The sequence below is a fragment of the Lontra canadensis genome, unplaced genomic scaffold, assembly GCF_010015895.1.
Source record: "Lontra canadensis isolate GAN:19392208 unplaced genomic scaffold, GSC_riverotter_1.0 scaffold97, whole genome shotgun sequence".
Lineage (NCBI taxonomy): Eukaryota > Metazoa > Chordata > Mammalia > Carnivora > Mustelidae > Lontra > Lontra canadensis.
In genome coordinates, this window is record NW_022631091.1 from 2,829,900 (window position 1) to 2,843,932 (window position 14,033).

The 14,033-nt window shown below is 35.6% G+C and overlaps 1 protein-coding gene across 7 annotated transcripts in view; it reads left to right on the plus strand.

Annotated features, from left to right (window-relative positions):
- The window catches only part of QKI (QKI, KH domain containing RNA binding), a 154,274-nt gene that overhangs the window by 96,820 nt on the left and 43,421 nt on the right, over nt 1-14,033 (plus strand). The gene's annotated exons all lie outside the window — the stretch shown is intronic.

Here is a 14,033-nt window from a genome sequence, read left to right on the forward strand (position 1 = left end):
GCCACATTTTAATAAAAGATTAGAAGAAAGTCTTGGATTTCATAGGTTTTGGATGATAGAGGAGGTATAACAGGAGAAATGTAGACCTGGAGAGCCCTGAATTCACTTAGTTCTTCCAATGAGGTAAAGTTGTCTTTGCTTTTTATCCTCTGAGACGTGTAGATAGGTGATAGCTTAAATATGTTAATACTTTGGCGTTATTAGGAAAAGAACTCTGTTCCTAATACATTAACCATTTGAACAATCAGTATTATACTTTTAATCACCATCAGACATCATGTCCTCTATTAACCAGAAATAAGAGGTATGCTGTTCACAGTTCTTAAACCGACTACCACCTGGCTGTGCATTAGAACCATCTGTGGAGCTTTACAAAATACAGATGCTTCTGACTCATTGCTCTGATAATCTCTGGGGTGTGTTATGGATACCTATTTATATTTTTTTCAGTTGAAATCAGGACAATGTTAAGATACTTAAATGAACCAAATAAGCATCATGTTAGAAGTATTGTAGATAAGAAACACAGAGCCTCCATGGGGTGGCTCAGTTCATTAAGTGTCTGCCTTTTGCTTGGGTCATGATCTCAGGGTGCTGGGATCAAGCTCCCCATTGGGCTTTCTGCTCATTGAGGAGTCTGCTTCTCTTTCTCTCTCTCTCTCTCTCAAATAAATAAAAGCCTTAAAAAAAGAAAAAAGAAACCGACAATATTACATTGGTTTGACTGACTGTTATCATTCTAATCTTAATTCTCAAACTTTCCAAGGTTGAAAGTTCTTGTCATGAAAAGGATAAAATATCCCATGAAAAGGATAAAAAATTGGGGGTGGGCATCTTTATTTTTTAATGTAGATGAATCATTGACTAATTGCTATTTCATTCAATTTAATTTTTTAAAAATATTTTTAAATTTTTTAAAAAAATAATTTATTTTTCATTGTGGCTTTGATTTTGGGGCTTCCTTACAGAGGAACTAGGACTTCTTTGATGGTTGGTTATGTTAACATAATGACAGGCAGTGGAATTCATACTACCTAGAAAGTCATCTTTTAAGGAAAATCTCGGAAGGGAATTAGGGATACTAGGAGGTACATAGTAAAATATTAGGTACTATGAACTTAGTCACTGTCTTAAACATCCTTTCTTTCATTTAATCCTTCCAACCTTGTAACCTTTACAGATGAGGAAATACAATTTCAGGAGGTAGTTATTTCACCAAACAGTCTATAGCAGTCAAGTGTAGTATGTACTTTGGCAGTGAATTTTGGCGTCTGTCACTTAACTTCAGTTGTAAGTAAATCGCTATTCCGTTACTACTTATTTCACAGGTGTCGTCTTACCTAGCCTGTGAGCTCCTTCGGGGCTTGTATGTCTGTCCACTTAGGTGTCATAAACCTTGTTTACCAAAGTACCTTCTGTTTAGTAGAAAAAACTCAAATACGTACTAAGTAAATAAATGAATATATGGATGAGTTGCTCAGGGTCACAGAGGTAACTGAAATAAGGCTGGCATTTGAGTCTTTGTTCACTTTTTTGAGGTAGGAAGAGACCTTCATGTTTGTTGTCTTTCTACTTAACCAGTTCTTTTTATTTGTTCTCTATTACACAATGACCAAATGCTGATTCAGGGTTTGGAGCATACTTAACACTCCAGTTATTGTTAATAAATATGAATACTTGATAGATGCACAGGACCATGGAATATAAAACAATTATAAAGCATATTCCTTTTTTCCTTTTTTCCTTACCAGAGATTTTGAAGTTCAGTTATGCCAGTAGAGCTCTGCAGTATGCATTTCTGTATTAGAGACAATTGTGTTTTTGATCCTGCTTATCACCGATGGGTTCAAGATTACCCGAAGGAGGTTGTGAATTAATATTTGGGCAGTAGGAATGCTATAAATGTCCATAGTAGCATTAGGTTGGACAGACAGGACATTGCAAAGTAATAGCTACAAATAATCGAGCTGCTCTTCTTCTTTCAGTTCTCAAGGACTGTAACCGAACAAACCACGTGCTGTTGTTCTCTTACATTCTAGAAAATCCTCATTGTATAACATTAAGCTTATGGTCTTTGGCTTCCAAAGAAATGAGACAGGCCATACCTGTATGTGGATCCTTCTAGATAACCTTTACTTTCCTGTGACTGTGGTTTATTCATTGATCTTTTTATTTTGAATATGTATTTTTACTTCAATTACATGTTTAATGTTTTTAATCACAGAAGGGAGGTGGAATATTCTGTTTTGCTATTGCCTAGTTGATATTATTCTTTATAGGTCTTCAGTTGATTTTTTTAGATGTTTAATGATTTTCCCTAACTAGAAAAGTACACATGTACAAGGCACAAAAAAAACCACCATATGGCTTAGGAGTTTAGTAATCATTTAACCAATATATTTTATTTACATGTTCCTTTAAGTTTATAATATAGAAATTTAATTCCAGATTTTTTTAAATGCTTCCTGTACATGAAATACTTTACCAGATGTGTTATGGAAATGATTTCTAATATATAAGCACAGTAGTGAGTAAAGCAAATGTATAATAATTTAAAAAATACTAATTTAGTGATACTTTTGAAGTAAATTTGTATTGTGTTCATTAGAGTAGCACATATATATCTTGAGAAACCAGTAGGACACTTGTATGTGACTTGTTGTTTCATTGATAAAATATACATACATATAGAATATCAAACACTCAACAAAAACTGATGAAAACCTTGTAAAAGAAGTACAAATCCACATCTGTGCAGACTAGAACAGAGAAATGTACAGCTACTGGTTAAATACCAAACTCTTATTTAGGCATTTTTAAATGTATTTGAATAATACAGAAACTGAGAAGGAACCATTTAGCTCTCTGGAGGCTTATTACTCTGTATACTGATACAGAGGACTATCTGTAGTATAGTATTAAGTAGTACTATAGAACAATGAAATTCTGTGGAAAGAAAGTAGGGGAGGTGAATTCTGAGGGGGTTATTGGAAAAAATTATGGAAGCAGTATTTGAACTCATTCTTCAGTTTCATTAATTTTTAATAAATTCCTTTTACTGTTCTTTTGGTCTGTTTTATATAGAGCTCATGGAAAAGACATGGTTTATTCCTTTTTCTGGGAAACTGTAGTCGTCTTTATATGCTCTTCCAATTCCAAACCCTGATTGGAAGACAGTTCAATGCCTTGAATAGCTGAGCATTCCTTCAGTTGGCTACCCCAGAGATGATAGGTGGATCCTTATTGAGCTTCTTTCTCATAAAAAATTTATTTTAAGATAATTTCATGTTTTTACTTAATGTTTAATATATTTTTATTGACTAAGTTAATTAAAAATTAATTTTAATTAGGTCACTTTATCCCCAAAGTGCCTTCTGATTTTATTTTTCTAAATTAGAACCTATAGTTATGTCTGTTTATATGCTGTTGTTCAGTCATCCATTCTCTTACATTCCTGCATATGTCATTTCCTATAGTCCTCTATTCCTGTTAGATTTTAGATAGCAGTCCTTTTGAACCACAGTAACATCAGTTACATAGGTTGAATGAGATGCTTGGTGCTCTTCTGTACAAACAGCACACTGAGAGCTTATTCTAGACCTGTGATGTTAAGTACTAGACTTACCTCTGTTATACAGGGAGGACACCAAGGTTCAGGTATTTTGCCTGAACAGCTAATAAGTATAGTGTCATAAATTCCTTAGAATATCAGCAAATGAATATTCAAAAATCATATTTAAAAATCATATTCTAAAACAAATAATTGTGTTTTTTTTTAATGTCTGTAAAATTTGCTGTCTAAATTCCCTTGGGAAAAAGTACCTTTGTAACAGTGAACCATATTTTGTCATTCTCTTAACTCTCTCCTTAAAACTATCATACTTGGACTTGGGAATGATCTTTGCTCAAGCCAGTAAGTTAATCTGTAGGTGGCCTTGTCCGAATAATCATCTCGTTTCTTTTTATTGTTTTCAGTGAAATAACTAATCTTTTTTGTTATTTTGGTTTTAAAATATTATATTTGCCCTTTCTTACTTAGTAACATACTGTTGTGTGGAAGGCAGATTGTATGATCAGCAGTCACTTTAGCTGAGTTACACTGAGTAAGTCAGTTTTTCAGTGAGAAACAAGTGATTTATAATAATACCTACTTCTAAGACTTTAAAAGAATTAACTTTGTAGGATATAAAATGCTGAGTATGAGGCCCCTATATGTTTACTTTTGTTAATATTATCAGCTATGACTTTGTCTTTTGTATCTCGTGCTGTGCTGTAGTAAAAGTTGAACAGTTACGGGGAATTAACTGTGATCAATGCCTTATAAGGAGTATGGAGGTGAGTTTGATTCTAGACTTCTTGGAGCCTTTTAGATAGTAATTAAAATCAGACTTAACATGTCAGAAGAGAAAATGATAGCAGGAAACATCCTGTCTGAGAGGACCTGGGGAAGATTTCCTTAAGAGATGATTTTTGAAATTGGGATTTTTGATGATATGAGGGGGAAAAAAAGTAGAAATGTTAAGTCTTTTTCTTTTTTCTTCGTGTACTATCAGCAAATAAATATTCCAATTTAATATTTTAAAACATAATTTTTTAAAACAAATGACTATTTTTCTATACCTTTAATAATTCTTTCTTACATGTTCTAGCTAGTGAAGAGAATAAAACGCAGTATACTAAATTTCACATAGGAATAGCAAAAGGATTCTAATGCTTTGAGGAAGTATTTCATACTTCCATGGGCAGTAACTCCTTTTGTATGGGTGATTGTTAGCAATAGAGCCTGAGTCCCAAGTTTCTACAAGAATTTCCGGACTGTTCTTTATTCTTTTCTCTCCGTTTGGTTAACCATTACCCAGCCATTGATCTTTAAACTTGCTGGGAAATGAAATTAGGAAATCACATGATCACTTTTGTGGGAAATCGTTCTTGTAGGAAATTCTTTTTTTTTTTTTAATGGGGCAAAATTTTTTTTATGGGAAATTCTTCACACATATTTAGTTCAGTCTTTTCAGCCTTCACTGTGGCATCGTTAGGATCATATGCAGCTTCCCAGACGGTCACATCCAGAGCTATTGCTGCATACTAGCAGCTCAGATCTAGAGAAATCTTGGTAATTTTTGGTTGTTACTGGAAGAAACCAATGTAATTTGGCCATAGTATGGCCATAACTGGTGATACATAAGTTCAGTTTGGACACAGGGTCATTATACACTTAAATTAGTAGAAATACTATATGAAAACTGGGAAGGAGGATGTACCTGACAGTCTTGTATTGTTTATGGGCAATAGATGTTTCTTGTGAAGAGGTATTGAGAATAGTCCTTTTGCTTTTAACTTGGAAAATATTTGACATAATACAGTAAAAGTTCTTCAAATTTAGTAAATTGTTTCATTGTGCTTAATTAATTTATTTGAGAGAGAGTGTTGAGTGGGAGAAGCAGAGGAAGAGGGGGAGAATCTCAAGCTGACTCTACACTGAGCACAGAGCCTGATGTGGGAGGCTTGATCTCATAATCCTGAGATCACTGCCTGGACTAAAGAGTTGGACACTCAACTGACTGTGCCACCTAGGCACCCCTCATTTTGCTTAATAAGCATTTGTTGAATGCCTGCTTCCTAATAAATTTCCTGGAGGTAGCTTCAACAAACTGAATATAAACATATTCTAATCTTCATACATTACTAGAAAATAATTTGCTTTGAAAATATCATTGTTGGGGTGCCTGAGTGTCTCAGTTGGTTAAGTATCCCACTCTTTATTTTGGCTCAGGTCATGATCTTGGTGTTATGCGATAGAGCCCCTGTTGGGCTCCTCACTTAGCTGGGAGTCTGCTTCTCTCTCTCTCTCTCTTAAATGAATAAATAAAGCTTTAAAAAAGAAAATATGATTGTTGCTGGGCTCAAGTTCAAGCTAAGAAAATTTTTGAGGAACTTTATAGTTAGAGTGAGCAGTTAGATTATGTGAAATCCACTTTATGTCCAGTTTCTCAATGAATATTTCTTAAACTAATTTAAGATTGTGTATACAGTTGGAGGTAGTTATATATTTAAGCTTTGTCTCTCAAATGTGCATATTCATCACTGTGTCATTGGAACCTTGGTTTGCTTAAATATGTAACACTTTTAAATTCCTTTCTTGGAAGTTTAGACATACGAACTTTCACATTAAGAGCACAGTAGGGGCAGAAGTCTTGTACTCATTTGCCTGACTACAAATGTGTAATTAGAAGAGATTATCAGCATGGGTTGGTACAGTCAGTGTGGTCTGATGTTTCATGTTACAGGATTACTTTGTTGTTCTGATAGATGCTATAATTAGAACATAATTTTAAACTTCACAGAGCACTGACTCATCAGGTGCTTTTTGGTTTTAATCTAAAACTAATCAGATACAAAAGTGGTTTCTCAAATTTTGAGAAATTTTTTGACTTACTATGTTTATGTCATGGTATATGGTAGCTTCAAAAATGAAATGATTGATGTATAATTGAGAAGTAATGGTTAGAACTTGTTTCAAGACAATGGTTTGAATTAACCCTAACTTATTTATAATATTGGATATATTCATTGGGTATTAAGACCAAATTTTAATTGTAAGAATCTCACCCATTGAAAATTTAATAACTGAAGGAATTCTGTGTGTTAAGTGACCACAAGTTTATCATTTCTGTATATTTGTGTTACTGAAATTTGATAAACAGTTGTCTCATCTCGGAAAAGCATATTTGAGGATGTAAGAGATCCGTTTCACTGGGTGCTTCTCTTCCAGTTGTTGATGCCGCTCTTCATGCAACTTACTCAGGAATTCATTTATGGAGAACAGTGCTTGACTTGGAATTAGGAGTTAGGACCAACACCAAAAAACCCCCAAAACCACATTTGCCAGATAATTTGTCTGTTTCCTTATCTGCATCCAAAGTGGCTAATACCTCTGAATGCTATGCAAACAAGATGTGTTTAAAATATCACACAAAGTTTTGAAGGTAAAATAGAAAAAGTTCTCAAGATTTAGATCTCATTGTTCTGTTTCTTTTTCACTATTTATGCTATTTTAGGACAGTTTGTTTTACTTGGGCTCTCATGTAGTTGATGACATATGCTAGGAATTAGTATTGCTACTGCAGGCTCAGAAGTCATTCTGCCAGATGGAACTGACAGAACTTATTGTCTGTGTGACTTGGGCAAGCCAGGTCTGTCTCAGCCTCCTTATTAACGTGTTAGTAAGAATAATAGTACTGCAGTCCTATGGTTGTTGGGAGGATTGGATGAGGTGGTGTGTTTATATTACTGAGCATAGCACTTGGCAAGCAGTAAGTGTTTAATAAAAGCTTCGTTACATATGTTGTCATCACCACCATCATTATTTTCATTTCTGACTTTCTTCTTCATCACCTGATTGACTAAAAGTTATTTGAAATTTGTTATGTCTTTATAGTATATTTGTCAGGAATGTAGATCATGATAAAGTATCATTGGCAATTATATCTATTCTATAATTAAGGAATGAATGGTATTATAAAGTTGCTTTATATGCTCCTGAACTTCAGTTTATTATATAAAGCTATATTGCTATTTCCTTGAATGTTGTCTTATCATTTCAGCCTCTCATAAATCAGTGGTTTTAAGCTTTGAACATACAAGTTTTCTTTGCTCTTAACTTTGTTCTGTTAAGATATAACTTTAGTCTTGTAGTTTTTTTTTTTTTTTTTTAAGATTTTATGTATTTATTTTAGAGTGAGAGAGCATAAGTGGTGGGGAGGAGCAGAGGAGGAGGGAGAGAAATGTTTTAGCAGACTCCACCCCTGAGCTTGGAGCCTGGCCCAGGGCTCGATCTCAGGACCCTGAGATCATGACCTGAGCCAAAACCAAGAGTTGGAGGCTTAATCAGCCAAGCCACTCTGGTGCCCCTAAGTCTTGCAGTTTTCAAAAGACATTGACCTTTCTGTTATTGCATTTTTCTGATAGAATGAAGTAAGGTAGTACTGATGTGATAGAGTAAAGGAAAAGCACTGTCTTTGAATATGGAAATCAGACCTCAGGAGCAAAACTGCCGAGAATCTGGGAAAGTTGACTAGAAGAGAACAAATGTAACAGGCAACTTAAATATGAGGTCAGAAAGAAGCAGGCCCAGAAACCAAAATATATAATGAAAGGAGATTATATAGAGGCTTATATAGACAGAGGCACAGAAATCATACAGCAAGGCACTGTGGGAAAAGCTGCATTGTGTTGATTTTTTTTTAAATGATTTTATTTATTTATTTGACAGACAGAGATCACAAGTAGGCAGAGAGACAGGCAGAGAGAGAGGGGGAAGCAGGCTCCCTGCTGAGCAGAGAGCCCGATGCGGGGCTCGATCCCAGGACCCTGGGATCATGACCTGAGCTGAAGGCAGAGGCTTTAACCCACTGAGCCACCCAGGCGCCCTGCAGTGTGTTGATGTGTTTTTGACACTCCTCAATAATTAAAGCTCAGTTGTTCAGTAAATACTTGTTAAGGGCCAGATAAGGATAACTAATGTCAGTTATATACATATTATCAAGAGTATAAAAGTCAATGAGACATGGTTCTGGTATTCAACTAAGATGGAACTTTCTAATAAGCTAGAACATGTAATTATTAATTACAGTATGATACTTAGAACAAAAGATAAATAAAAGCAAATACTAAAGAAGACATTCTGGATATAGGTGATGACTTGCATGAAGTTATGGGTACCAGACTCCATGTCTGTGAATAGGCCAATTTATTTACAACATGGAATGAATATAAGCACGAAACAGCACCTGAAATTTGTGTGGAGTGAACAGGTATATGCATAGCAGCTTCTCTCTTTCAAGGCACAAATAACCTATGACTGTGTTTCGAAGATTTTTCTACAACACCAGTTAGTCTTTGTCTGCAAGTTTAAAATCTGCATTTACTAGGATCAACAGTAACTGAGACCCCCTTGTAGACAAGTTTGGAGAAGAGAGAGAATGAGCTCCAGCTGAGACATGTTGAGTGCTTTGGAGACAGTGATGTCCACATGTCAAGTTGGCATTTGAATCCGAAGGCCTAGAAATCAGCAGGGATGACTGTGCTGGAATGCAAATTTGGGACTATGTCAACTGGAAAAAAAATCCTTGTTCTTCTCTATTGCTGAAGATTTGGTGGCACTTTAAATGATGAGACATTGCTCTGGGTGATTATAAAACAGACGTTTAATCATGAGTAATTAGGAGCTATGTTTTTCTACATTGTATTTCTGCTATTGACTCTTGAAATGTTACTTGAGGGGCAGCTGGGTGTCCTAGTCGGTTAAGCATCTGCCTTTGGCTCAGGTCATGATCTCGGGGTCCTGGGCTCCCTGCTCAGTGGGGAGTCTGCTTCTCTCCTTCTAACCCCCTCCCAGCTTGTGCTTGTTGTTAGTCTCTCTCTCTCTCTCTCTCTGTCTCTCACTCAAATAAATAAGTAATATCTTAAAAACATATAGTATTTGAAAGGTAACTGTAGGAAATCAATGCCTTGACCCAAGTTTCTAAGAGATATACCATTTTAGATATATATCTATTTTTGCCATCCCTCCTCTCTGCTTCATTTCAACCTTTTATTTGTCTCAAATTATTTATTGAAGTGAGAAGTTTAGGGAGTAGATTCTTTTTTTTTTTTTAAAAGATTTTATTTATTTGACAGAGAGAGATCACAAGTAGGCAGAGAGGCAAGCAGAGAGAGAGAGGGAGGGAGGGAGGAGGAAGCAGGCTCCCTGCCGAGCAGAGAGCCTAATGCAGGACTCGATCCCAGGATTCTGAGATCATGACCTGAGCTCAAGGCAGAGGCTTAACCCACTGAGCCACCCAGGCAGCCCTAGGGAGTAGATTCTTAATGTAGGTATTGGATACAGAAGTGTGTAGTCTCATCGTGCTATAATTTATTATTATTTTTTATGACTAAAAGAGAACATTTATGGATAGGTTTTATTGACTTCTATGGTATTTGCCAAGTCCAGATTGCCTTTTTATGCATTACAGAAACAGAAAAAGAACACAGGGAGAAGTTGTTTGTATTGAATAATAATTAGGCTTAAAACTCACTTTTGAAGAAGTTTGCTTAACTCAGGTACCTGAGTTTAGAATGGACTACAATTGGATAAATGTGGCTTCTTGGTAGTGATCTTTTAAAACCTTTTTTTAAAAATCAAGTTTGATAATGTCCATTTTTTGAAGTCTGAGGGTGAAAACATGGGTCGTCCCCCTTGCCACCACTGGAGATTCTTTGGTATTTATTTCTTACTGCTACCTTTTGTGCTTATGTTGTTGATAGTTGATTTTTTTTTTTTTTTTAGTTTTCATCTCCTTTTTCTTTTCCATTGTGGTGAGAAACCTGTGGGCCCTTTTCATTTGGAAGCTCTTATCCTTCAGTTTCATTTTAAAAGTATGTATGATGTTGATGATTTTTCTTCTTCCTTTTTCTTTTTCTTGGTAAGAGACATTGGTCTTTTAGATTCCGGACCTCTTGAACTAGTCCTCTAATTTTTATACTGTTCTTCACCATTTTCCACCTGTGTCTTTGCTGCTACTTAGAGGGAGAGTATCTAAATTTTTATCTTCCAATCTCTCGAGTTTTTCATTTCTACTATCATATTTTTAGTTTCTCAAGTTCCTTTTACGTTTTGAATTTTCTTAACAGCATCTTTTATCTGTTTCAAGGATTCATTGTCTTAGCTCTGCAGAGTTTTAAATTTTTCTTCTCTCTGGTCAGCATTTGCTTTCTTGGGGTTATTTTTTGTTTGTTTGTTGGGCTGGTCAGACTCCCAGAGAAAGGTCTTCCAGTATCCCTCCCCTCGTCTGTGGGCTGACTGCCCTCACTCTAGATGCAGAGTAGGGGAGAAGTCTGGACAGGACACCTCAGTCCTCGGTATATAAGTGATCGCATGAACTGCCCCTCAAAACCCTGTTCTGGGGGTGCTGGGTGGCTCAGTCCATTAAGCCTCTGCCTTCAGCTCAGGTCAGGATCCCAGGGTCCTGGGATTGAGCCCTGCATCAGGTTCCCTGCTCAGTAGGGAGTCTGCTTTCCTTTACCCTCTGTCTCCTACTCCATGCTCATGCTCATGCTCTGTCTCTCTCTCTTTCAAATACATAAGTTGAAATCTTTAAAAAAAAAAAAAAAGGTCTATAAAGTGAAACTCTATAGGAATATTTTTCTTGTCTTTTGCTGGGAATTATGGAATGCCAGCTCTCTGGGGAGAGGAGATGTAGAGATTATCAGCTGCTCCTTAGTGCAAGTCTTCTTCTGGTCTTAGACACACCTTTACCGCTACTACTACTATTGCTGCCATTGCCTCAAGTTTTTTCCCTGGGGGATAGGAAAGGGTGGCATGGGGTTGGGGGAGTCCACAGCAGAAATTGGTTCCTTTTCACTTGGGATTAGCTAAATCCCTGATTCCTTAGCCCATACGCTTTGTGGTTTCTAAATTGTATTCTTTCCCATTTTCTTCTTCCTTATGAGTTTTGTACATTTTAAGCTCTACAGTATTCTAGAATTTTAGAGGAGGGAGTGAAAGTGCATGATTACAATAATTTCATCATCTTTATCTTTGTCTACAAGTTTTTGTTCTAAGTGTTTTAAAACTGAGCAAAACCCTTCATTTTGAAGCAAACATTAGGATAGGTATAACTTCTCTTTTATTTTCAGTTTTTAACTGGCACTTCAGTTACTGAATTAAGAATATACATTTACCAAGATGTTTTCAAACTTAAAAGTTTATTCAATAAATTCAGTAAAGCACAATGTCAAATTATACTTTAACTTTATTCTCTGTTCCTGTGATGCAAATAATACCTCTTCCTTTTCAAATCCTTTGGCTTTTTGTCTTTCCATGTATAAAGGTTTCTGTGGTAAGTCATTTATGGTTTTAGTTTTTATTTTTACATCTTTCTAAATTTTTTGTATTATTAATGTTCCTCAGTTATCATTGTATTAATATCTATATTAGTATCTGTACCCATGTCTCACGTGTGTGTGCACACACATGCGTGCACACATACACGCTTTTAGTGTCTTCGTCTACTAATTACAACAATTCTAGGTTAGTTTGATTGATTGGTTTTTCTTCTTATTTATGTTACATTTTCCTGCTTCTTTGCATGCCTGTCAGTTTCTGATTAGATGCCAAATAGTGTGACTTTTACGTTTTTGGGTGGATGTTTACTATTCTTTTAAGTGTTCTCGGCCTTTGTTCTGGGACAGTTGGAAACACTTTTCATCCTTTTAGGTCTTGCTTTTAAGATTTATTTAGGCAGTACCAGAACATGGTCAGACCAGGTTTAATTACTTCGCATTACTGAGGCAAGACCTTCTGTTCGTTTTACCCAGTGTCCGTGAATCGTGAAGTCTTTCAGTCTGGCTGTCTGTGAGGACCCAGTGCTTCGGCCTTGAATCCTGTGGCTGATTCTTTCTCCAGCCTCTGGTATCTTCTCTCCCACACATGCACTGACTAGTGTTCAAGAGTGTTTGAGTGGACCTTGTGCAGATCTCTAGAATTGTTTCAGTAGAGCTCTTTCTAGTTCTCTTCTCTGAACTCTAGCGAGTTGGTCTTCCTGGATCTTTAGGTTAGTCAGGCTAACGCAGAGAGGCAGCCTGGCACCGTTCCCTGGGCTGCAGCCTGGAGACTCCCAAGCTAGAGACCTGAGGTAATCCTGGGGTTGACTTCATTGATTTGCCATCTCTCAGCCTCACTGTCTTCATTACCTGATATTCAGAGGCTTAAGAACTGGCATTTCTAATGTTTGCCGCCCCCCCTTTTTTTGGTTGTTTCAGGCAGGAGAGTGAGTCTTGTTCATGTTATTTTTATCTTGGCTGGAAGCAGAAGTCTCTTATTCACGAATATAGGCATATTTTTTTACGTTCATCAAAAAATATGTCATTTTATTAGCTCTGTCTACCAAAATTAAAAAAAGTACAAATTCTGGTGGAAAAGAAAATTAACATTTTGAACATAAAAATTAAAATCTGTATTTAAAAATTGATTTCCTTGCCACAGTAGAGGTATGTGTATATACATTTTATGTTCTTTGGCATACAGAGAACCCTAAGGTTCTCAAATTTTAACTCATTGATGCCCTAGTTTCTTACTTTTCATGGTGTCTGTCCCCTAAACAAAAGGAAACACTTAATAGGATTTTTATTAAATAGTTACTTCCAAACAACCTCATTAGTACTTACATCAAAACAACTTAAAGTGAAAAATAAATTTTATTGATAATTTAATTTTTATTCACATCATTTATTAATAGGATCTCTATTTTTCTTGGGCACCATTCAGATTAGCAAACATTAGGATGATATTAACAGAGAATAACAGCAGAAACATAATACTTGACCATAAACTATATTTCCATCCTTATTGGCTAAGGTCCATATATTTTCCCTAGCATGAGATCTGCAAACATTTAAGTTTTATGCCAGTTTTTTATCTCCTTTGATTGGAATCTCACATTTTATTTTTTTTTTATTTTATTTAAATCCAGTTAATTAACATACAGTGTAGTATTAGTTTCAGAGGTAGAGTTCAGGGATTCATCAGTTGCATATAATACCCAGTGCTCATTATATCCACATGTCCTCCTTAACGCCCATCACCCAGTTACTCCATCCCAGAATCTCACAACTTAGTAAATAGTGACGTTTAAGAGGAAAGTACAGCCAGACTTATTATCTATTACTTATGTATGGTATCTTGCACTGAGACAGGTACTTTTATACATACTTTTTTTTTTTTACTTATTTATAAATTTATATTCTTATTTTTTATTTTTAAAAATTAGTTACGAATTATATATTACTTACAAATGTGTTTATATATTATCTCTAAAACTAAAAACAAGAAGTAATTCTGAAATTATCATATCTTAGGTGAAAGGAAAATGTAGCCAACCCTACTTCAAAACCTCCCGGTAGCTTGACTGTGTTTCCAAACTGGGGTATCCCTCACTAAGTGATGTGAAGACATCAAGGAAATGAAACATTGATGTTTCTGTTACACTAGCATT